Source organism: Rhipicephalus microplus, chromosome 4, assembly GCF_043290135.1.
Source record: "Rhipicephalus microplus isolate Deutch F79 chromosome 4, USDA_Rmic, whole genome shotgun sequence".
Lineage (NCBI taxonomy): Eukaryota > Metazoa > Arthropoda > Arachnida > Ixodida > Ixodidae > Rhipicephalus > Rhipicephalus microplus.
The window spans coordinates 204,597,239-204,621,550 of NC_134703.1; the positions used below are offsets into that span (position 1 = coordinate 204,597,239).

The 24,312-nt window shown below is 52.0% G+C and overlaps 4 non-coding genes across 4 annotated transcripts; all 4 read right to left on the bottom strand.

The window, feature by feature from the left end:
• Window positions 1-4,275: 4,275 nt before the first annotated feature.
• TRNAN-GUU (transfer RNA asparagine (anticodon GUU)) lies at window positions 4,276-4,349 on the bottom strand. Its single transcript has one exon. It is a non-coding gene; the product is annotated as a tRNA-Asn (tRNA).
• A 3,820-nt stretch (window positions 4,350-8,169) lies between these two features.
• On the bottom strand, window positions 8,170-8,243 carry TRNAN-GUU (transfer RNA asparagine (anticodon GUU)). Its single transcript has one exon. It is a non-coding gene; the product is annotated as a tRNA-Asn (tRNA).
• A 2,125-nt stretch (window positions 8,244-10,368) lies between these two features.
• On the bottom strand, window positions 10,369-10,442 carry TRNAN-GUU (transfer RNA asparagine (anticodon GUU)). The gene has a single exon. It is a non-coding gene; the product is annotated as a tRNA-Asn (tRNA).
• A 5,705-nt stretch (window positions 10,443-16,147) lies between these two features.
• Window positions 16,148-16,224, bottom strand: TRNAN-GUU (transfer RNA asparagine (anticodon GUU)). The gene has a single exon. It is a non-coding gene; the product is annotated as a tRNA-Asn (tRNA).
• Window positions 16,225-24,312: the final 8,088 nt, after the last annotated feature.

Sequence of the window (24,312 nt, forward strand, 5' to 3'; positions counted from 1 at the left end):
GAACCTCCAACCTTTCGACAAGAGTGGCGATGTGGGCTTGTTGGTGAAACCTTTCAAACCTTTCGGTTAACAGCCGAACGCGCTAGCCAATTCGCCGTGGAGACAGTCGTGCTCCACTCTCACCACCGTCAGAACGTTTCTCCAAAGCTATCATCGCAAAGAAAAAAGCGACACACTGCTCCCGGGAGGGCTGGAACCTCTAACCTTTCAGTTAACAGCCGATTGCGCTAGCCAATAGCGCCACGGAGACACCCGTGCTCCACTCTAACCACGGTCAGATCAATCCTTCAAAGCTATCAGCGCGAAGAAAAAAAAGAGACACACCGCCCCCCGGAGGGCTCGAACCTCCAACTTTTTGTTTAACAGCCAAACGCGCTAGCCAACTGTGCCGCGGAGAAACTCGTGCTCCACTCTCACCACCGTCAAAACATTTCCCCAAAGCTATCAGCGCAAATAAAAAAAACGACACACCGCTTCCGGGAGGGCTCAAACCTTCAACCTTTCGGTTAACAGCCGATCGCGCTAGCCAATAGCGCCACGGAGACACCCAAGCTCCACTCTCACCACGGTCAGACCTTTTTTCCAAAGCTATCAGCGCGAAGAAAAAAAAACAGACACACCGCTTTCGGGAGGGCTCGAACCTCCAACCTTTTGTTTAAACGCCAAATGTCCTAGCCAATTGCGCCACGGAGAGAGTCGTGTTCCACTCTCACCACCGTCAGAACATTTCTCCAAAGCTATCAGCGCAAAGAAAAAAAAGCGACACACCGCTTCAGGGAGGGCTCGAACCTCCAAAATTTTTGCTTAACAGCCAATCGCGCTAGCCAATTGCGCCAAGGAGACAGTCATGCTCTACTCTCACCACGATCATAACATTCCTCAAAGGTATCAGCGCAAAGAAAAAAGCGACACACCACTTCCGGGAGGGCTCAAACCTCCAACCTTTCGGTTAACAGCCGATCGCGCTAGTCAATTGCGCACGGAGAAAGTCGTGCTCCACTCTCACCACCGTCAGAATATTTCCCAAAAGCTATCAGCGCAAATAAAAAAGCGACACACTGTTCCCGGGAGGGCTCGAACCTCAAACTTTTTGGTTAACAGCCGAACGCGCAAGTCAATTGCGCTACGGAGACAGTCATTCTCACTCTCACCACGGTCAGAAAATTTCTCCAAAGCTATCAGGGCGAAAAAAAAGAGACACACCGCTCTCAGGAGGGTTCGAAACTCTAACCTTTCGGTTAACAGCCGAATGTGCTAGCCAATTGCGCCACGGAGATAGTTGTGCTTCACTCTCACCACTGTCAGAAAATTTCTCCAAAGCTATCAGCGCAAACAAAAAAAAGCGACACACCGCTCATGGGAGTGCTCGAACCTCCAACCTTTTGGTTAACAGCCGATCGCGCTAGCCAATTGTGCCAAGGAGACAGTCGTGCACTACTCTTACCATGGTCATAACATTCCTCAAAGGTATCAGCGCAAAGAAAAAAAGCGATACACCGCTCCCGGGAGGGCTCATTCCTCTAACCTTTCGGTTAACAGCCAATCGCGCTAGTCAATTGCGCACGGAGACAGTCGTGCTCCACTCTCACCATCGTCAGAACATTTCCCCAAAAATATCAGCGCAAATAATAAAAAGCGACACACCGTTCTCGGGGGCGCTCGAACGTCAAACCTTTCCCTTAACAGCCGAACGCGCTAGCCGATTGCGCTACGGAGACAGTCATTTTCACTCTTACCACGGTCAGAACATTTCTTCAAAGCTATCAGGGCAAAAAAAAAGAGACACACCGCTCCCGGGAGGGCTCGAACCTCAAGCCTTTCGTTTAACAGCCGAACGCGCAAGCCAATTGCGCTACGGAGACAGTCATTCTCACTCTCACCCCGGTCAGAAAATTTCTCCAAATCTATCAGGGTGAAAAAAAAGAGACACACCGCTCTCGGGAGGAATCGAACCTTCAACCTTTTGGTTAACAGCCGATCGCACTAGGCAATTGTGCCAAGGAGGCAGTCGTGCACAACTCTTACCATGGTCATAACATTCCTCAAAGGTATCAGCGCAAAGAAAAAAGCGCTACACCGCTCCCGGGAGGGCTCACACCTCCAACCTTTCGGTTAACAGCAAATCGCGCTAGTCAATCGCGCACGGAGACAGTCGTCCTCCACTCACACCACCGTCAGAACATTTCCCCAAAGGTATCAGCGCAAATAAAAAAAAGCGACACACCTTTCCCGGGAGGGCTCGAACCTCAAACCTTTCGGTTAACAGCCGAACGCGCTAGCCAATTGCGCTACGGAGACAGTCATTCTCACTCTCACCATGGTCAGAACATTTCTCCAAAGCTATCAGGGCGAACAAAAAAGCGACACTTCGCTCCCAGGAGGGTTCGAAGCTCCTACCTTTCGGTTAACAGCCGATCGCGCTAGCCAAATGCATCACGGAGACAGTCGTGCTCCACTCTCACCACCGTCAAAACATTTCTCCATAGCTATCAGCGCAAAGAAAAAAAGCGACACACCGCTCCCGGGACGGCTCGAACCTCCAAACCTTGGGTTAACAGCCAAATGCGCTAGCCAATTACGCCATGGAGACAGTCGCGTTCCACTCTCACCACCATCAGAGCATTTTGCCAATGCTATCAGCGCAAAGAAAAAAAGCGACACACCGCTCCCGGGAGGGCTCAAACCTCCAACCTTTCGGTTAACAGCCGATTGCGCTAGTCGAGTGCGCACGGAGACAGTCTTGCTCCACTCTCACCACTGTCGGAACATTTCTCCATAGTTGTAAGCGTAAAGAAAAAAGCGCAACGCCGCTCCCGGGAGGACTCCAACCTCCAACCTTTCGGTAAACAGCCGTCGCGCTAGCCAAATGCCCCACGGAGACAGCCATGCTCCACTCTCACCACGGTCAGACCATTTCTCCAAAGCTATCAGCATGAAGAAAAAAAGAGACACACCACTCTCGGGAGGGCTCGAACCTCCAACCTTTTGGTTAACAGCCGGATGTGCTAGCCAATTGCGCCACGGAGATAGTCGTGCTCCACTCTCACCACCGTCAGAACATTTCTCCAAAGCTATCAGCGCAAAGAAAAAAAGCGACACACCGCTCAAGGGAGGGCTCGAACCTCCAAACTTTTGGTTAAGAGCCAATTGCGCTAGTCAATTGCGCACAGAGACAGTGTTGCTCCACTCTCACCACTGTCAAAACATTTCTCCATAGCTGTCAGCGCAAAGAAAAAAAAGCGACACACCGCCCATGGGAGGGCTCGAACCTCCAAACTTTTGGTCAACAGCCAATCGCGTTAGTCAATTGCGCACAGAGACAGTCTTGCTCCACTCTCACCACTGTCGAAATATTTCTCCATAGCTGTCAGTGCAAAAAAAAAGCGACACACCTCTCCCGGGAGGGCTCGAACATCCAACCTTTCGGTTAACAGGCGATCGCGCTAGCCAACTGCACCACGGAGACAGTCGTGCTCCACTCTCACCACCGTCGAAACATTTCTCCATAGCTATCAGCGCAAAGAAAAAAAGCACACACCGCTCCCGGGACGGCTCGAACCTCCAAACCTTGGGTCAACAGCCAAACGCGCTAGCCAATTACGCCATGGAGACAGTCGTGTTCCACTCTCACCACCATCAGAACATTTTTCCAATGCTATCAGCGCAAAGAAAAAAAGCGACACACCACTCCCGGGAGGGCTCAAACCTCCAACCTTTCGGTTAACAGCCGAACGCGCTAGACAATTGCGCTACGGAGACAGTCATTCTCACTCTCACCACGCTCAGAACATTTCTCCAAAGCTATCTGCACAAAGCAAAAAAAAGCGACACACCGTTCCCGGGAGGGCTCGAACCTCCAACCTTTCGGTTAACAGCCGAACGTGGTAGCCAATTGCGCCACGGAGGTAGTCGTGCTTCACTCTCACCACTGTCAGAAAATTTCTCCAAAGCTATCAGCGCAAAGAAAAAAAAGCGACACACCGCTCATGGGAGTGCTCGAACCTCCAACCTTTTGGTTAACAGCCGATCGCACTAGGCGATTGTGCCAAGGAGGCAGTCGTGCACAACTCTTACCATGGTCATAACATTCCTCAAAGGTATCAGCGCAAAGAAAAAAGCGCTACACCGCTCCCGGGAGGGCTCACACCTCCAACCTTTCGGTTAACAGCAAATCGCGCTAGTCAATTGCGCACGGAGACAGTCGTCCTCCACTCTCACCACAGTCAGAACATTTCCCCAAAGGTATTAGCGCAAATAAAAAAAAAAGCGACACACCGTTCCCGGGAGGGCTCGAACCTCAAACCTTTCGGTTAACAGCCGAACGCGCTAGCCAATTGCGCTACGGAGACAGACATTCTCACTCTCACCACGATCAGAACATTTCTCCAAAGCTATCAGGGCGAACAAAAAAGCGACACTTCGCTCCCAGGAGGGTTCGAACGTCCAACCTTTCGGTTAACAGCCGAACGTGCTAGCCAATTGCGCCACGGAGACAGTCGCGCTCAACTCTCACCACGGTTAGAGCATTTCTCCAAAGGTATCAGCGCAAAGAAAAAAAGTGACACACCGCTCCCGAGAGGGCTGGAACCTCCAACCTTTCGGTTAACCGCTGATTGCGCTAGCCAAATGCGCTAAGGAGACAGTCGTGCTCCACTCTCACCACCGTCGGAACATTTCTTCATAGCTGTCACCGCAAAAAAAGCGACAAAACCCTCCCGGGAGTGCTCGAACCTCCAACCTTTTGACAAGAGTGGAGATGTGGGCTTGTTGGTGAAACCTTTCAAACCTTTCGGTTAACAGCCGAACGCGCTAGCCAATTGCGCCATGGAGACAGTCGTGCTCCACTCTCACTACCGTCAGGACATTTCTCCAAAGCTATCAGAGCAAAGAAAAAAGCGAAACGCCGCTCCCGCGAGGGCTCCAACCTCCAACCTTTCGGTAAACAGCCGATCGCGCTAGCCAACTGCACCACGGAGACAGTCGTGCTCCACTCTCACCACCGTCGAAACATTTCTCCATAGCTATCAGCGCAAAGAAAAAAAGCACACACCGCTCCCGGGACGGCTCGAACCTCCAAACCTTGGGTCAACAGCCAAACGCGCTAGCCAATTACGCCATGGAGACAGTCGTGTTCCACTCTCACCACCATCAGAACATTTTGCCAATGCTATCAGCGCAAAGAAAAAAAGCGACACACCACTCCCGGGAGGGCTCAAACCTCCAACCTTTCGGTTAACAGCCGATCGCGCTAGTCTATTCCACACGGAGACAGTCTTGCTCCACTCTCACCACTGTCGGAACATTTCTCCATAGTTGTAAGCGTAAAGAAAAAAGCGAAACGCCGCTCCCGGGAGGGCTCCAACCTCCAACCTTTCGGTAAACAGCCGTCGCGCTAGCCAAATGCCCCACGGAGACAGTACTGCTCCACTCTCACCACCGCCGAAACATTTATCCATAGCTGTCAGCGCAAAGAAAATAGCGACACACCTCTACCGGGAGGGCTCGAACATCCAATATTTCGTTTAACAGCCAAACGCGCTAGCCAACTCTGCCACGGAGAAACTCGTGCTCATCTCTCACCACCGTCAGAACATTTCCCCAAAGCTATCAGCGCAAATAAAAAAAACGAAACACCGCTCCCGGGAGGGCTCAAACCTCCGAAATTTTGGTGAACAGCCGATCGCGCTAGCCAATAGCGCCACGGAGACAGCCGTGCTCCACTCTCACCACGGTCAGACCATTTCTCCAAAGCTATCAGCATGAAGAAAAGAAAAGAGACACAACGCTCTCGGGAGGGCTCGAACCTCCAACCTTTTGGTTGACAGCCGAATGTGCTAGCCAATTACGCCACCGAGATAGTGGTGCTCCACTCTCACCACCGTCGGAACATTTTTCCATAGCTGGCACCGCAAAAAAAGCGACACAGCTTTCCCGGCAGTGCTCGAACCTCCAACCTTTCGACAAGAGTGGCGATGTGGGCTTGTTGGTGAAACCTTTCAAACCTTTCGGTTAACAGCCGAACGCGCTAGCCAATTGCGCCGTGGAGACAGTCGTGCTCCACTCTCACCACCGTCAGAACGTTTCTCCAAAGCTATCATCGCAAAGAAAAAAAGCGACACACTGCTCCCGGGAGGGCTGGAACCTCTAACCTTTCAGTTAACAGCCGATTGCGCTAGCCAATAGCGCCACGGAGACACCCGTGCTCCACTCTAACCACGGTCAGATCAATCCTTCAAAGCTATCAGCGCGAAGAAAAAAAAGAGACACACCGCCCCCCGGAGGGCTCGAACCTCCAACTTTTTGTTTAACAGCCAAACGCGCTAGCCAACTGTGCCGCGGAGAAACTCGTGCTCCACTCTCACCACCGTCAAAACATTTCCCCAAAGCTATCAGCGCAAATAAAAAAAACGACACACCGCTTCCGGGAGGGCTCAAACCTTCAACCTTTCGGTTAACAGCCGATCGCGCTAGCCAATAGCGCCACGGAGACACCCAAGCTCCACTCTCACCACGGTCAGACCTTTTTTCCAAAGCTATCAGCGCGAAGAAAAAAAAACAGACACACCGCTTTCGGGAGGGCTCGAACCTCCAACCTTTTGTTTAAACGCCAAATGTCCTAGCCAATTGCGCCACGGAGAGAGTCGTGTTCCACTCTCACCACCGTCAGAACATTTCTCCAAAGCTATCAGCGCAAAGAAAAAAAAGCGACACACCGCTTCAGGGAGGGCTCGAACCTCCAAAATTTTTGCTTAACAGCCAATCGCGCTAGCCAATTGCGCCAAGGAGACAGTCATGCTCTACTCTCACCACGATCATAACATTCCTCAAAGGTATCAGCGCAAAGAAAAAAGCGACACACCACTTCCGGGAGGGCTCAAACCTCCAACCTTTCGGTTAACAGCCGATCGCGCTAGTCAATTGCGCACGGAGAAAGTCGTGCTCCACTCTCACCACCGTCAGAATATTTCCCAAAAGCTATCAGCGCAAATAAAAAAGCGACACACTGTTCCCGGGAGGGCTCGAACCTCAAACTTTTTGGTTAACAGCCGAACGCGCAAGTCAATTGCGCTACGGAGACAGTCATTCTCACTCTCACCACGGTCAGAAAATTTCTCCAAAGCTATCAGGGCGAAAAAAAAGAGACACACCGCTCTCAGGAGGGTTCGAAACTCTAACCTTTCGGTTAACAGCCGAATGTGCTAGCCAATTGCGCCACGGAGATAGTTGTGCTTCACTCTCACCACTGTCAGAAAATTTCTCCAAAGCTATCAGCGCAAACAAAAAAAAGCGACACACCGCTCATGGGAGTGCTCGAACCTCCAACCTTTTGGTTAACAGCCGATCGCGCTAGCCAATTGTGCCAAGGAGACAGTCGTGCACTACTCTTACCATGGTCATAACATTCCTCAAAGGTATCAGCGCAAAGAAAAAAAGCGATACACCGCTCCCGGGAGGGCTCATTCCTCTAACCTTTCGGTTAACAGCCAATCGCGCTAGTCAATTGCGCACGGAGACAGTCGTGCTCCACTCTCACCATCGTCAGAACATTTCCCCAAAAATATCAGCGCAAATAATAAAAAGCGACACACCGTTCTCGGGGGCGCTCGAACGTCAAACCTTTCCCTTAACAGCCGAACGCGCTAGCCGATTGCGCTACGGAGACAGTCATTTTCACTCTTACCACGGTCAGAACATTTCTTCAAAGCTATCAGGGCAAAAAAAAAGAGACACACCGCTCCCGGGAGGGCTCGAACCTCAAGCCTTTCGTTTAACAGCCGAACGCGCAAGCCAATTGCGCTACGGAGACAGTCATTCTCACTCTCACCCCGGTCAGAAAATTTCTCCAAATCTATCAGGGTGAAAAAAAAGAGACACACCGCTCTCGGGAGGATTCGAACCTTCAACCTTTTGGTTAACAGCCGATCGCACTAGGCAATTGTGCCAAGGAGGCAGTCGTGCACAACTCTTACCATGGTCATAACATTCCTCAAAGGTATCAGCGCAAAGAAAAAAGCGCTACACCGCTCCCGGGAGGGCTCACACCTCCAACCTTTCGGTTAACAGCAAATCGCGCTAGTCAATCGCGCACGGAGACAGTCGTCCTCCACTCACACCACCGTCAGAACATTTCCCCAAAGGTATCAGCGCAAATAAAAAAAAGCGACACACCGTTCCCGGGAGGGCTCGAACCTCAAACCTTTCGGTTAACAGCCGAACGCGCTAGCCAATTGCGCTACGGAGACAGTCATTCTCACTCTCACCATGGTCAGAACATTTCTCCAAAGCTATCAGGGCGAACAAAAAAGCGACACTTCGCTCCCAGGAGGGTTCGAAGCTCCTACCTTTCGGTTAACAGCCGATCGCGCTAGCCAAATGCATCACGGAGACAGTCGTGCTCCACTCTCACCACCGTCAAAACATTTCTCCATAGCTATCAGCGCAAAGAAAAAAAGCGACACACCGCTCCCGGGACGGCTCGAACCTCCAAACCTTGGGTTAACAGCCAAATGCGCTAGCCAATTACGCCATGGAGACAGTCGCGTTCCACTCTCACCACCATCAGAACATTTTGCCAATGCTATCAGCGCAAAGAAAAAAAGCGACACACCGCTCCCGGGAGGGCTCAAACCTCCAACCTTTCGATTAACAGCCGATCGCGCTAGTCTATTGCGCACGGAGACAGTCTTGCTCCACTCTCACCACTGTCGGAACATTTCTACATAGTTGTAAGCGTAAAGAAAAAAGCGAAACGCCGCTCCCGGGAGGGCTCCAACCTCCAACCTTTCGGTAAACAGCCGTCGCGCTAGCCAAATGCCCCACGGAGACAGTAGTGCTCCACTCTCACCACCGCCGAAATATTTATCCATAGCTGTAAGCGCAAAGAAAATATCGACACACCTCTACCGGGAGGGCTCAAACATCCAACATTTCGTTTAACAGCCAAACGCGCTAGCCAACTCTGCCACGAAGAAACTCGTGCTCATCTCTCACCACCGTCAGAACATTTCCCCAAAGCTATCAGCGCAAATAAAAAAAACGAAACACCGCACCCGGGAGGGCTCGAACCTCCCACATATCGGTGAACAGCCGATAGCGCTAGCCAATAGCGCCAGGAAGACAGCCGTGCTCCACTCTCACCACGGTCAGACCATTTCTCCAAAGCTATCAGCATGAAGAAAAGAAAAGAGACACACCGCTCTCGGGAGGGCTCGAACCTCCAACGTTTTGGTTGACAGCCGAATGTGCTAGCCAATTGCGTCACGCAGGTGGTCGTGCTCCATTCTCACCACCCTCAGAACATTTTTCCAAAAGTATCAGCGCAAAGAAAATAAGAGACACACCGCTCATGGGAGGGTTCTAACCTCCAACCTTTCGGTAAACAGCTGATCGCGCTAGCCAAGTGCACCACGGAGACAGTCGTGCTCCACTCTCACCACCGTCGAAACATTTCTCCATAGCTATCAGCGCAAAGAAAAAAAGCGAAACACCGCTCCCGGGAGGGCTCGAACCTCCAAACCTTGGGTTAACTGCCAAACGCGCTAGCCAATTGTGCCATGGAGACAGTCGTGTTCCACTCTCACCACCACCAGAACGTTTTTCCAAAGCTATCATCGCAAAGAAAAAAGCGACACACTGCTCCCGGGACGGCTGGAACCTCTAACGTTTCAGTTAACAGCCGATCGCGCCAGCCAAATGTGCCACGGAGACACCCGAGCTCCACTCTCAACACTGTCAGACCATTTTTCCAAAGCTATCAGCGCGAAGATAAAAAAAACAGACACACCGTTTTCGGGAGGGCTCGAACCTCCAACCTTTTGGTTAAACGCCAAATGTGCTAGCCAATTGCGCCACGGAGAGAGTCGTGCTCCACTCTCACCACCGTCAGAACATTTCTCTAAAGATATCAGCGCAAAGAAAAAAAAGCGACACACCACTCCAGGGAGGGCTCGAACCTCCAAAATTTTTGCTTAACAGCCGATCGCGCTAGCCAATTGTGCCAAGGAGACAGTCGTGCACTACTCTTACCATGGTCATAACATTCCTCAAAGGTATCAGCGCAAAGAAAAAAAGCGATACACCGCTCCCGGGAGGGCTCAATCCTCCAACCTTTCGGTTAACAGCCAATCGCGCTAGTCAATTGCGCACGGAGACAGTCGTGCTCCACTCTCACCACCGTCAGAACATTTCCCCAAAGGTATCAGCGCAAATAATAAAAAGCGACACACCGTTCCCGGGAGCGCTCGAACCTCAAACCTTTCCCTTAACAGCCGAACGCGCTAGCTGATTGCGCTACGGAGACAGTCATTTTCACTCTCACCACGGTCAGAACATTTCTTCAAAGCTATCAGGGCGAAAAAAGAGACACACCGCTCCCGGGAGGGCTCGAACCTCCAACCTTTCGGTTAACAGCCGAACGCGCTAGCCAATTGTGCCACGGAGACAGTCGTGCTCAACTCTCACCACGGTTAGAGCATTTCTCCAAAGGTATCAGCGCAAAGAAAAAAAGTGACACACCGCTATCGAGAGGGCTCGAACCTCCAACCTTTCGGTTAGCCGCCAATTGCGCTAGCCTAATGCGCCACGGAGACAGTCGTGCTCCACTCTCACCACTGTCGGAACATTTCTCCTTAGCTGTCAGCGCAAAAAAAGCGAAACGCCGCTCCCGAGAGGGCTTCAACCTCCAACTTTTCGGTTAACAGCCAATCGCGCTAGTCGCTTGGGCACGGAGACAGTCGTTCTCCACTCTCACCACCATCAGAACATTTCCCCAAAGGTATCAGTGCAAATAATAAAAAGCGACACACCGTTCCCGGGAGGGCTCGAACCTCAAACCTTTCCGTTAACAGCCGAATGCGCTAGCCGAATCCGCTACGGAGACAGTCGTTCTCACTGTCACCATGGTCAGAACATTTCTCCAAAGCTACCAGGGCGAAAAAAAGAGACACACCGCTCCCGGGAGGGCTCGAACCTCAAACCTTTCGGTTAACAGCTGAACGCGCAAGCCAATTGCGCTACGGAGACAGTCATACTCACTCTCACCACGGTCAGAACATTTCTCCAAAGCTATCAGGGCGAAAAAAATAGACACACCACTCCCGAGAGGGCTCGAACCTCCAACCTTTCGGTTAACCGCCAATTGCGCTAGCCAAATGCACCACGGAGACAGTCGAGCTACACTCTCACCACCGTCGGAACATTTCTCCATAGCTGTCACCGCCAAAAAAGCGACACAGCTCTGCCGGGAGTGCTCGAACCTCCAACCTTTCGACAAGTGTGGCGATGTGGGCTTGTTGGTGAAACCTTTCAAACCGTTCGGTTAACAGCCGAAAGCGCTAGCCAATTGCGCCATGGAGACAGCCGTGCTCCACTCTCACCACCGTCAGAACGTTTCTCCAAAGCTATCAGCGCAAAAAAAAGCGAAACACTGCTCCCGGGAGGGCTGGAACCTCTAACCTTTCACTTAACAGCCGATCGCGCTAGCCAAATGTGCTTCGGAGACAGTCGCGCTCCACTCTCACCACCGTCAGAACATTTCTCCAAAGCTATCAGCGCAAAGAAAAAAAAAGAGACACACCGCACTCGGGAGGGCTCGAACCTCCAACCTTTTGGTTAACAGCCTAACGCGCTAGCCAATTGCGTCACGCAGGTGGTCGTGCTCCATTCTCACCACCCTCAGAACATTTTTCCAAAAGTATCAGCGCAAAGAAAATAAGAGACACACTGCTCATGGGAGGGTTCTAACCTCCAACCTTTCGGTAAACAGCTGATCGCGCTAGCCAAATGCACCACGGAGACAGTCGTGCTCCACTCTCACCACCGTCGAAACATTTCTCCATAGCTATCAGCGCAAAGAAAAAAAGCGAAACACCGCTCCCGGGAGGGCTCGAACCTCCAAACCTTGGGTTAACTGCCAAACGCGCTAGCCAATTGTGCCATGGAGACAGTCGTGTTCCACTCTCACCACCACCAGAACATTTTTCCAAAGCTATCAGCGAAAAGAAAAAAAGCGACACACCGCTCCCGGGAGTGCTCAAACCTCCAACCTTTCGGTTAACAGCCGATCGCGCTAGACAATAGCGCCACGGAGACAGCCGTGCTCCACTCTCACCACGATCAGAACATTTCTCCAAAGCTGTCGGCGCATAGAAAATGCGAAACGCCGCTCCCGGGAGGGCTCCAACCTCCAACTTTTCGGTAAACAGCCCATCGCTCTAGCAGAATGCACCACGGAGACAGTCGTGCTCCACTCTCACCACCTTCGAAACATTTATAGCTGTCAGCGCAAAGAAAAAAGCGACACACCTCTACCGGGAGGGCTCAACATCCAACTTTTCGGGTAACAGCCAAACGCGCTAGCCAACTCTGCCACGGAGAAACTCGTGCTCCACTCTCACCACCGTCAGAACATTTCCCCAAAGCTATCAGCTCAAAAAACGACACACCGCTCCCACGAGGGCTAGAACCTCCAACCTTTCGGTTAACAGCCGATCGCGCTAGACAATAGCGCCACGGAGACAGCCGTGCTCCACTCTCACCGCGATCAGAACATTTGTCCAAAGCTATCAGCACAAAGAAAAAAAAGCGACACACGGCTCCCAGGTGGGCTCGAACCTCGAACCTTTCGGTTAACAGCCGAACGCGCTAGCCAATTTCACTACGGCGACAGTCATTCTGACTCTCACCACGGTCAGAACATTTCTCCAAAGCTATCACAACGAAGACAGAAAGAGACACACCGCTCTCAGGAGGGCTCGAACCTCCAACGTTCTGGTTAAGAGCCGAAAACGCTGACCGATTGCGCCACGGAGATAGTAGTGCTCCACTCTCACCACCGAGAGAACATTTCTCCAAAGCTATCGAACCTCCAACCTTCTGGTTAACAGCCCAACACGCTAGCCAATTGCGCCACAGAGATAGTCATGCTCCAGTCTCACCACTGTCAGAACATTTCTCCAAAGCTATCAGCACAAAGAAAAAAAGCGACAGACCACTCATGGGAGTGCTCGAACCTCCCACCTTTTGGTTAACAGCCGATCGCGCTAGCCAATTGTGCCAAGGAGACAGTCGTGCGCTACTCTTACCATGGTCATACCCTTCCTCAAATGTATCAGCGCAAAGAAAAAAACGATACACCACTCCCGGGAGTGCTCAAACCTCCAACCTTTCGGTTAACAGCCAATCGCGCTAGTCAATTGCGCACGGAGACAGTCGTGCTCCACTCTCACCACCGTCAGAAAATTTCCCTAAAGGTGTCAGCGCAAATAAGAAAAAGCGACACACCGTTCGCGGGAGGGCTCGAGCCTCAAACCTTTCGGTTAACAGCCGAACGCGCTAGCCAACTGCGCTATGGAGACAGTCATTCTCACTCTCTACCCAGTCAGAACATTTCTCCAAAGCTATCAGGGCGAACAAATAAAGCGACACACTGCTCCCAGGAGGGTTCGAACATCCAGCCTTTCGGTTAACAGCCAACCGCGCTAGCAATGGCGCCACGGAGACAGTCGTGCTCCATTCTCACCACGCTTAAAGCATTTCTCCAAAGGTATCAGCGCAAAGAAAAAAAGTGACACGCCGCTCCCGGGAGGGCTCGAACCTCAAACTTTTCGGTAAACCGCCGATTGCGCTTGCCAAATGCGCCACGGAGACAGTTGTGCTCCACTCTCCCCACCGTCGGAACATTTCTCCATAGCTGTCACCGCAAAAAAAAGCGAAACAGCTTTTCCGGGAGTGTTCGAACCTCCAACCTTTCGACAAGAGTGGCGATGTGAGCTTGTTGGTGAAACGTTTCAAAGCTTTCGGTTAACAGCCAAACGCGCTAGCCAATTGCGCCATGGAGACAGTCCTGCTCCACTCTCACCACCATCAGAACGTTTCTCCAAAGCTATCAGCGCAAAGGAAAAAAGCGACACACTGCTCCCGGGAGGGCTCAAACCTCCAACCTTTCGGTTAACAGCCGATCGCGCTAGCCAATAGCGCCACGGAGACACCCGTGCTCCACTCTCACCACAGTCAGACCATTCCTCCAAAGTTACCAGCGCGAAGAAAAAAAAGAGACACACCACTCACGGGAGCGCTCGAACCTCCACCTTTTTAGTTAACAGCCGAACGCGCTAGCCAATTGCGTCACGGAGGTAGTCGTGCTCCACTCTCACCACCCTCAGAACATTTTTTCAAAGGTATCAGCGCAAAGAAAAAAAGAGACACGCCGCTCATGGGAGGGTTCGAACCTCCAACCTTTTGGTAAACAGCCGATCGCGCTAGCCAAATGCACCAAGGAGACAATCGCGCTCCACTCTCACCACCGTCAGAACATTTCTCCAAAGCTATCAGCGCAAAGAAAAAAAAGAGACACACCGCACTCGGGAGGGCTCGAATCTCCAACCTTTTGGTTAACAGCCTAACGCGCTAGCCAATTGCGTCACGCAGGTGGTCGTGCTCGATTCTCACCACCCTCAGAACATTTTTCAGAAGGTATCAGCGCAAAGAAAATAAGAGACACACCGCTCATGGGAGGGTTTGAACCTCCTACCTTTTGGTTAACAGCCCAACGCGCTAGTCAATTGCGCCACGGAGACAGTCGTGCTCCACTCTCACCACCGTCAGAACGTTTCTCCAAAGCTATCAGCGCAAAAAAAAAGCGACACACCACTCCCGGGAGGGCTCAAACCTCCAACCTTTCGGTTAACAGCCGATCGCGCTAGTCTATTGCGCACGGAGACAGTCTTGCTCCACTCTCACCACTGTCGGAACATTTCTCCTTAGCTGTCAGCGCAAAAAAAGCGAAACGCCGCTCCCGGCAGGGCTTCAACCTCCAACTTTTCGGTTAACAGCCAATCGCGCTAGTCGCTTGGGCACGGAGACAGTCGTGCTCCACTCTCACCACCGTCAGAACATTTCCCCAAAGGTATCAGCGCAAAGAAAAAAAGCGACACACTGCTCCCGGGAGGGCTCGAACCTCCAATCTTTTGCCTAACAGCCGACGCGCTGGCAGATTGCGCCACGGAGACAGTCATTCTCACTCTCACCACGGTCAGAACATTTCTCCAAAGCTATTAGGGCGAAAAAAAGAGACACACCGCTCCCGAGAGGGCTCGAACCTCCAACCTTTCGGTTAACCGCCAATTGCGCTAGCCAAATGCACCACGGAGACAGTCGTGCTACACTCTCACCACCGTCGGAACATTTATTCATAGCTGTCACCGCAAAAAAAGCGACATAGCTCTCCCGGGAGTGCTCGAACCTCCAACCTTTCGACAAGTGTGGCGATGTGGGCTTGTTGGTGAAACCTTTCAAACCTTTCGGTTAACAGCCGAACGCGCTAGCCATTTGCGCCATGGAGACAGCCGTGCTCCACTCTCACCACCGTCAGAACGTTTCTCCAAAGCTATCAGCGCAAAAAAAAGCGAAACACTGTTCCCAGGAGGGCTGGAACCTCTAACCTTTCAGTTAACAGCCGATCGCGCTAGCCAAATGTGCTTCGGAGACAATCGCGCTCCACTCTCACCACCCTCAGAACATTTCTCCAAAGCTATCAGCGCAAAGAAAAAAAAAGAGACACACCGCACTCGGGAGGGCTCGAACCTCCAACCTTTTGGTTAACAGCCTAACGCGCTAGCCAATTGCGTCACGCAGGTGGTCGTGCTCCAATCTCACCACCCTCAGAACATTTTTCCAAAGGTATCAGCGCAAAGAAAAAAAGAGACACGCCGCTCATGGGAGGGTTCGAACCTCCAACCTTTTGGTAAACAGCCGATCGCGCTAGCCAAATGCATCAAGGAGACAATCGTGCCCCACTCTCACCACAGTCAGAACATTTCTCCAAAGTTATTTGCGCGTAGAAAAAAAGCGTCACCCGGCCCCCGGAAGGCTCAAACATCAAACCTTTCGGTTAAGAGGCGATTGCGCTAGCCAATAGCGCCACGGAGACACCCGTGCTCCACTGTCACCACGGTCAGACCATTTCTCCAAAGTTTTCAGTGCGAAGAAAAAAAAGAGACACACCGCTCACGGGAGGGCTCGAACCCCCAACCTTTTGGTTACCAGCCGAATGTGCTAGCCAATTGCGCCACGGAGACAGTCACTCTCACTCTCACCACGGTCAGAACATTTCTCTGAAGCTATCAGGGCGAACAAAAAAGCGACACTTCACTTCCAGGAGGGTTCGAACCTCCAACCTTTCGGTTAACAGCCGAACGCGCTAGCCAATTGCGCCACGGAGACAGTCGTGCTCAACTCTCACCACGGTTAGAGCATTTCTCCAAAGGTATCAGCGCAAAGAAAAAAAGTGACACACCTCTCTCGAGCGGGCTCGAACCTCCAACCTTTCGGTTAACCGCCAATTGCGCTAGCCAAATGCGCCACGGAGACAGTCTTGCTCCACTCCCACCACGTCGGAACATTTCTCCATAGCTGTCACCGCAAAAAAAGCGACACAGCTCTCCCGGGAGTGCTCGAACCTCCAACCTTTCGACAAGTGTGGCGATGTGGGCTTGTTGGTGAAACCTTTCAAACCTTTCGGTTAACAGCCGAACGCGCTAGCCAATTGCGCCATGGAGACAGTCGTGCTCCACTCTCACCACCGTCAGAACGTTTCTCCAAAGCTGTCAGCGCAAAGAAAAGAAGCGACACACTGCTCCCGGGAGGGCTGGAACCTCCAACCTTTCAGTTAACAGCCGATCGCGCTAGCCAAATGTGCCAGGGAGACAGTCGCGCTCCACTCTCACCACCGTCAGAACATTTCTCCAAAGCTATCAGCGCAAAGAAAAAAAAAGAGACACACCGCTCTCGGGAGGGCTCGAACCTCCAAACCTTGGGTTAACTGCCAAACGCGCTAGCCAACTGCGCCATGGAGACAGTCGTGTTCCACTCTCACCACCATCAGAACATTTTTCCAAAGCAATCAGCGCAAAGAAAAAAAGCGACACACCGCTCCCGGGAGGGCTCAAACCTCCAACCTTTCAGTTAACAGCCGATCGCGCTAGTCTATTGCGCACGTAGACAGTCTTGCTCCACTCTCACCACTGTCGGAACATTTCTCCTTAGCTGTCAGCGCAAAAAAAAGCGAAACGCCACTCCCGGCAGGGCTTCAACCTCCAACTTTTCGGTTAACAGCCAATCGCGCTAGTCGCTTGGGCACGGAGACAGTCGTTCTCCACTCTCACCACCGTCAGAACATTTCCCGAAAGGTACCAGCGCAAATAATAAAAAGCGACAGACCGTTCCCGGGAGGGCTCGAACCTCAAACATTTCCGTTAACAGCCGAACGCGCTAGACGATTCCGCTACGGAGACAGTCATTCTCACTCTCACCATGGTCAGAACATTTCTCCAAAGCTATCAGGGCGAAAAAAAAGAGACACACCACTCCCGGGAGGGCTCGAACCTCAAACCTTTCGGTTAACAGCTGAACGCGCAAGCCAATTGCGCTATGGAGACAGTCATTCTCACTCTCACCACGGTCAGAACATTTCTCCAAAGCTATTAGGGCGAAAAAAAGAGACACACCGCTCCCGAGAGGGCTCGAACCTCCAACCTTTTTGTTAGCCGCCAATTGCGCTAGCCAAATGCACCACAGAGACAGTCGTGCTACACTCTCACCACCGTCGGAACATTTCTCCAAAGCTATCAGCGCAAAGAAAAAAAAGAGACACACCGCACTCGGGAGGGCTCGAATCTCCAACCTTTTGGTTAACAGCCTAACGCGCTAGCCAATTGCGTCACGCAGGTGGTCGTGCTCGATTCTCACCACCCTCAGAACATTTTTCAGAAGGTATCAGCGCAAAGAAAATAAGAGACCCACCGCTCATTGGAGGGTTCGAACCTCCAACCTTTTGGTTAACAGCCCAACGCGCTAGTCAATGGCGCCACGGAGACAGTCGTGCTCCACTCTCACCACCGTCAGAACGTTTCTCCAAAGCTATCAGCGCAAAGAAAAAAAGCGACACACTGCTCCCGGGAGGGCTCAAACCTCCAATCTTTTGCCTAACAGCCGACGCGCTAGCAGATTGCGCCACGGAGACAGTCATTGTCCACTCTCACCACTGTCGGAAAATTTCTCCATAGCTGTCAGCGCAAAGAAAAAAGCGAAACGCCGCTCTCGGGAGGGCTCCAACCTGTAACCTTTCGGTAAACAGCCGATCGCGCTAGCCAAATGCACCACGGAGACAGTCGTGCTCCACTCTCACCACCGTCGAAACATTTCTCCATAGCTATCAGCGCAAAGAAAAAAGCGATACACCGCTCCCGGGAGGGCTCGAGCCTCCAAACCTTGGGTTAACTGCCAAACGCGCTTGCCAATTGCGCCATGGAGACAGTCGTGTTCCACTCTCACCACCATCAGAACATTTTTCCAAAGCTATCAGCGCAAAGAAAAAAATCGACACACCGATCCCGGGAGGGCTCAAACCTCCAACCTTTCGGTTAACAGCCGATCGCGCTAGTCTATTGCGCACGGAGACAGTCTTGCTCCACTCTCACCACTGTCGGAACATTTCTCCTTAGATGTCAGCGCAAAAAAAAGCGAAACGCCGCTCCCGGCAGGGCTTCAACCTCCAACTTTTCGATTAACAGCCAATCGCGCTAGTCGCTTGGGCACGGATACAGTCGTTCTCCACTCTCACCACCGTCAGAACATTTCCCCAAAGGTATCAGCGCAATAATAAAAAGCGACAGACCGTTCCCGGGAGGGCTCGAACCTCAAACCTTTCCGTTAACAGCCGAACGCGCTAGACGATTCCGCTACGGAGACAGTCATTCTCACTCTCACCAGGGTCAGAACATTTCTCCAAAGCTATCAGGGCGAAAAAAAAGAGACACACCGCTTCCGGGAGGGCTCGAACCTCAAACCTTTCGGTTAACAGCTGAACGCGCAAGCCAATTGCGCTATGGAGACAGTCATTCTCACTCTCACCACGGTCAGAACATTTCTCCAAAGCTATTAGGGCGAAAAAAAGAGACACACCGCTCCCGAGAGGGCTCGAACCTCCAACCTTTTGGTTAGCCGCCAATTGCGCTAGCCAAATGCACCACAGAGACAGTCGTGCTACACTCTCACCACCGTCGGAACATTTCTCCAAAGCTATCAGCGCAAAGAAAAAAAAGAGACACACCGCACTCGGGAGGGCTCGAATCTCCAACCTTTTGGTTAACAGCCTAACGCGCTAGCCAATTGCGTCACGCAAGTGGTCGTGCTCGATTCTCACCACCCTCAGAACATTTTTCAGAAGGTATCAGCGCAAAGAAAATAAGAGACCCACCGCTCATGGGAGGGTTCGAACCTCCAACCTTTTGGTTAACAGCCCAACGCGCTAGTCAATTGCGCCACGGAGACAGTCGTGCTCCACTCTCACCACCGTCAGAACGTTTCTCCAAAGCTATCAGCGCAAAGAAAAAAAGCGACACACTGCTCCCGGGAGGGCTCGAACCTCCAATCTTTTGCCTAACAGCCGACGCGCTAGCAGATTGCGCCACGGAGACAGTCATTGTCCACTCTCACCACTGTCGGAAAATTTCTCCATAGCTGTCAGCGCAAAGAAAAAAGCGAAACGCCGCTCTCGGGAGGGCTCCAACCTGCAACCTTTCGGTAAACAGCCGATTGCGCTAGCCAAATGCACCACGGAGACAGTCGTGCTCCACTCTCACCACCGTCGAAACATTTCTCCATAGCTATCAGCGCAAAGAAAAAAGCGATACACCGCTCCCGGGAGGGCTCGAACCTCCAAACCTTGGGTTAACTGCCAAACGCGCTTGCCAATTGCGCCATGGAGACAGTCGTGTTCCACTCTCACCACCATCAGAACATTTTTCCAAAGCTATCAGCGCAAAGAAAAAAAGCGACACACCGCTCCCGGGAGGGCTCAAACCTCCAACCTTTCGGTTAACAGCCGATCGCGCTAGTCTATTGCGCACAGAGACAGTCTTGCTCCACTCTCACCACTGTCGGAACATTTCTCCTTAGATGTCAGCGCAAAAAAAAGCGAAACGCCGCTCCCGGCAGGACTTCAACCTCCAACTTTTCGATTAACAGCCAATCGCGCTAGTCGCTTGGGCACGGATACAGTCGTTCTCCACTCTCACCACCGTCAGAACATTTCCCCAAAGGTATCAGCGCAATAATAAAAAGCGACAGACCGTTCCCGGGAGGGCTCGAACCTCAAACCTTTCCGTTAACAGCCGAACGCGCTAGACGATTCCGCTACGGAGACAGTCATTCTCACTCTCACCATGGTCAGAACATTTCTCCAAAGCTATCAGGGCGAAAAAAAAGAGACACACCGCTTCCGGGAGGGCTCGAACCTCAAACCTTTCGGTTAACAGCTGAACGCGCAAGCCAATTGCGCTATGGAGACAGTCATTCTCACTCTCACCACGGTCAGAACATTTCTCCAAAGCTATTAGGGCGAAAAAAAGAGACACACCGCTCCCGAGAGGGCTCGAACCTCCAACCTTTTGGTTAGCCGCCAATTGCGCTAGCCAAATGCACCACAGAGACAGTCGTGCTACACTCTCACCACCGTCGGAACATTTCTCCAAAGCTATCAGCGCAAAGAAAAAAAAGAGACACACCGCACTCGGGAGGGCTCGAATCTCCAACCTTATGGTTAACAGCCTAACGCGCTAGCCAATTGCGTCACGCAAGTGGTCGTGCTCGATTCTCACCACCCTCAGAACATTTTTCAGAAGGTATCAGCGCAAAGAAAATAAGAGACCCACCGCTCATGGGAGGTCTCGAACCTCCAACCTTTTGGTTAACACCCCACGCGCTAGTCAATATCGCCACGGAGACAGTCGTGCTCCACTCTCACCACCGTCAGAACGTTTCTCCAAAGCTATCAGCGCAAAGAAAAAAAGCGACACACTGCTCCCGGGAGGGCTCGAACCTCCAATCTTTTGCCTAACAGCCGACGCGCTAGCAGATTGCGCCACGGAGACAGTCATTGTCCACTCTCACCACTGTCGGAAAATTTCTCCATAGCTGTCAGCGCAAAGAAAAAAGCGAAACGCCGCTCTCGGGAGGGCTCCAACCTGCAACCTTTCGGTAAACAGCCGATTGCGCTAGCCAAATGCACCACGGAGACAGTCGTGCTCCACTCTCACCACCGTCGAAACATTTCTCCATAGCTATCAGCGCAAAGAAAAAAGCGATACACCGCTCCCGGGAGGGCTCGAACCTCCAAACCTTGGGTTAACTGCCAAACGCGCTTGCCAATTGCGCCATGGAGACAGTCGTGTTCCACTCTCACCACCATCAGAACATTTTTCCAAAGCTATCAGCGCAAAGAAAAAAAGCGACACACCGCTCCCGGGAGGGCTCAAACCTCCAACCTTTCGGTTAACAGCCGATCGCGCTAGTATATTGCGCACGGAGACAGTCTTGCTCCACTCTCACCACCGTCAGAACATTTCCCCAAAGGTATCAGCGCAATAATAAAAAGCGACAGACCGTTCCCGGGAGGGCTCGAACCTCAAACCTTTCCGTTAACAGCCGAACGCGCTAGACGATTCCGCTACGGAGACAGTCATTCTCACTCTCACCATGGTCAGAACATTTCTCCAAAGCTATCAGGGCGAAAAAAAAGAGACACACCGCTTCCGGGAGGGCTCGAACCTCAAACCTTTCGGTTAACAGCTGAACGCGCAAGCCAATTGCGCTATGGAGACAGTCATTCTCACTCTCACAACGGTCAGAACATTTCTCCAAAGCTATTAGGGCGAAAAAAAGAGACACACCGCTCCCGAGAGGGCTCGAACCTCCAACCTTTTGGTTAGCCGCCAATTGCGCTAGCCAAATGCACCACAGAGACAGTCGTGCTACACTCTCACCACCGTCGGAACATTTCTTCATAGCTGTCACCGCAAAAAAAGCGACAAAGCTCTCCCGGGAGTGCTCGAACCTCCAACCTTTCGACAAGTGTGGCGATGTGGGCTTGTTGGTGAAACATTTCAAACCTTTCGGTTAACAGCCGAACGCGCTAGCCAATTGCGCCATGGAGACAGCCGTGCTCCACTGTCACCACCGTCAGAACGTTTCTCCAAAGCTATCAGCGCAAAAAAAAGTGAAAGACTGTTCCCGGGAGGGTGAACCTCTAACCTTTCAGTTAACAGCCGATCGCGCTAGCCAAATGTGCTTCGGAGACAGTCGCGCTCCACTCTCACCACCGTCAGAACATTTCTCCAAAGCTATCAGCGCAAAGAAAAAAAAGAGACACACCGCACTCGGGAGGGCTCGAACCTCCAACCTTTTGGTTAACTGCCTAACGCGCTAGCCAATTGCGTCACGCAGGTGGTCGTGCTCCATTCTCACCACCCTCAGAACATTTTTCCAAAGGTATCAGCGCAAAGAAAAAAAGAGACACGCCGCTCATGGGAGGGTTCGAACCTCCAACCTTTTGGTAAACAGCCGATCGCGCTAGCCAAATGCACCAAGGAGACAATCGTGCCCCACTCTCACCACGTCAGAACATTTCTCCAAAGTTATTTGCGCGTAGAAAAAAGCGACACCCCGCCCCGGGAAGGCTCAAACATCAAACCTTTCGGTTAAGGGTTAAGGGTGTCTCCGTGGCGCTAGCCAATAGCGCCACGGAGACACCCGTGCTCCACTCTCACCACGGTCAGACCATTTCTCCAAAGTTATCAGCGCGAAGGAAAAAAAGAGACACACCGCTCACGGGAGGGCTCGAACCTCCAAAGTTTTGGTTACCAGCCGAATGTGCTAGCCAATTGCGCCACGGAGATAGTCGTGCTCCACTCTCCCCACTGTCAGAACATTTCTCCAAAGCTATCAGAGCAAAGAAAAAAAAGCGACACACCGCTCCAGGGAGGGCTCGAACCTCCAACCTTTTGGTTAACAGCCTAACGCGCTAGCCAATTGCGTCACGCAGGTGGTCGTGCTCCATTCTCACCACCCTCAGAACATTTTTCCAAAGGTATCAGCGCAAAGAAAATAAGAGACACACCGCTCATGGGAGGGTTCTAACCTCCAACCTTTTGGTTAACAGCCCAACGCGCTAGCCAATTGCGCCAAGGAGACAGTCGTGCTCCACTCTCACCACCGTCAGAACGTTTTTCCAAAGCTATCAGCGCAAAGAAAAGAAGCGACACACTGCTCCCGCGAGGGCTCGATTCTCCAACCTTTTGCTTAACAGCCGACGCGCTAGCAGATTGCGCCACGCAGACAGTCACGTTCCATTCTCACCACTGTCGGAACATTTCTCCATAGCTGTCAGCGCAAAGAAAAAAGTGAAGTGCCGCTCCCGGGAGAGCTCCAACCTCCAACCTTTCGGTAAACAGCCGATCGCTCTAGCCAAATGCACCACGGAGACAGTCGTGCTCCACTCTCACCACCGTCGAAACATTTCTCCATAGCTATCAGCGCAAAGAAAAAAGCGAAAAACCGCTCCCGGGAGTGCTCAAACCTCCAACCTTTCGATTAACAACCGATCGCGCTAGACAATAGCGCCACGGAGACAGCCGTGCTCCACTCTCACCACGATCAGAACATTTCTCCAAAGCTGTCAGCACAAAGAAAAAAGCGAAACCCCGCTCCCGGGAGGGCTCCAACCTCCAACTTTTCGGTAAACAGCCCATCGCTCTAGCGAAATGCACCACGGAGACAGTCGTGCTCCACTATCACCACCTTCGAAACATTTCTCTATAGCTGTCAGCGCAAAGAAAAAAGCGACACACCTCTAGCGGGAGGGCTCAACATCCAACTTTTCGTTTAACAGCCAAACGCGCTAGCCAACTCCGCCACGGAGAAACTCGTGCTCCACTCTCACCACCGTCAGAACATTTCCCCAAAGCTATCAGCGAAAAAAAAAACGACACACCGCTCCCAGGAGGGCTCGAACCTCCAACCTTTCGGTTAACAGCCGATCGCGCTAGACAATAGCGCCACGGAGACAGCCGTGCTCCACTCTCACCCCGATCAGAACATTTCTCCAAAGCTATCAGCACAAAGAAAAAAAAACGACACACCACTCCCAGGAGGGCTCGAACCTCGAACCTTTCGGTTAACAGCCGAACGCGCTAGCCAATTGCACTACGGAGACAGTCATTCTCACTCTCACCACGGTCAGAACATTTCTCCAAAGCTATCAGGGCGAAGACAAAAAGAGACACACCGCTCTCAGGAGGGCTCGAACCTCCAACATTCTGGTTAACAGCCGAACACGCTAGCCAATCGCGCCACGGAGACAGTCGTGCTCCATTCTCACCACGCTTAGAGCATTTCGTCAAAGGTATCAGCGCAAAAAAAGTGACACGCCGCTCCCGGGAGGGCTCGAACCTCCAACCTTTCGGTTAACCTTCTCGG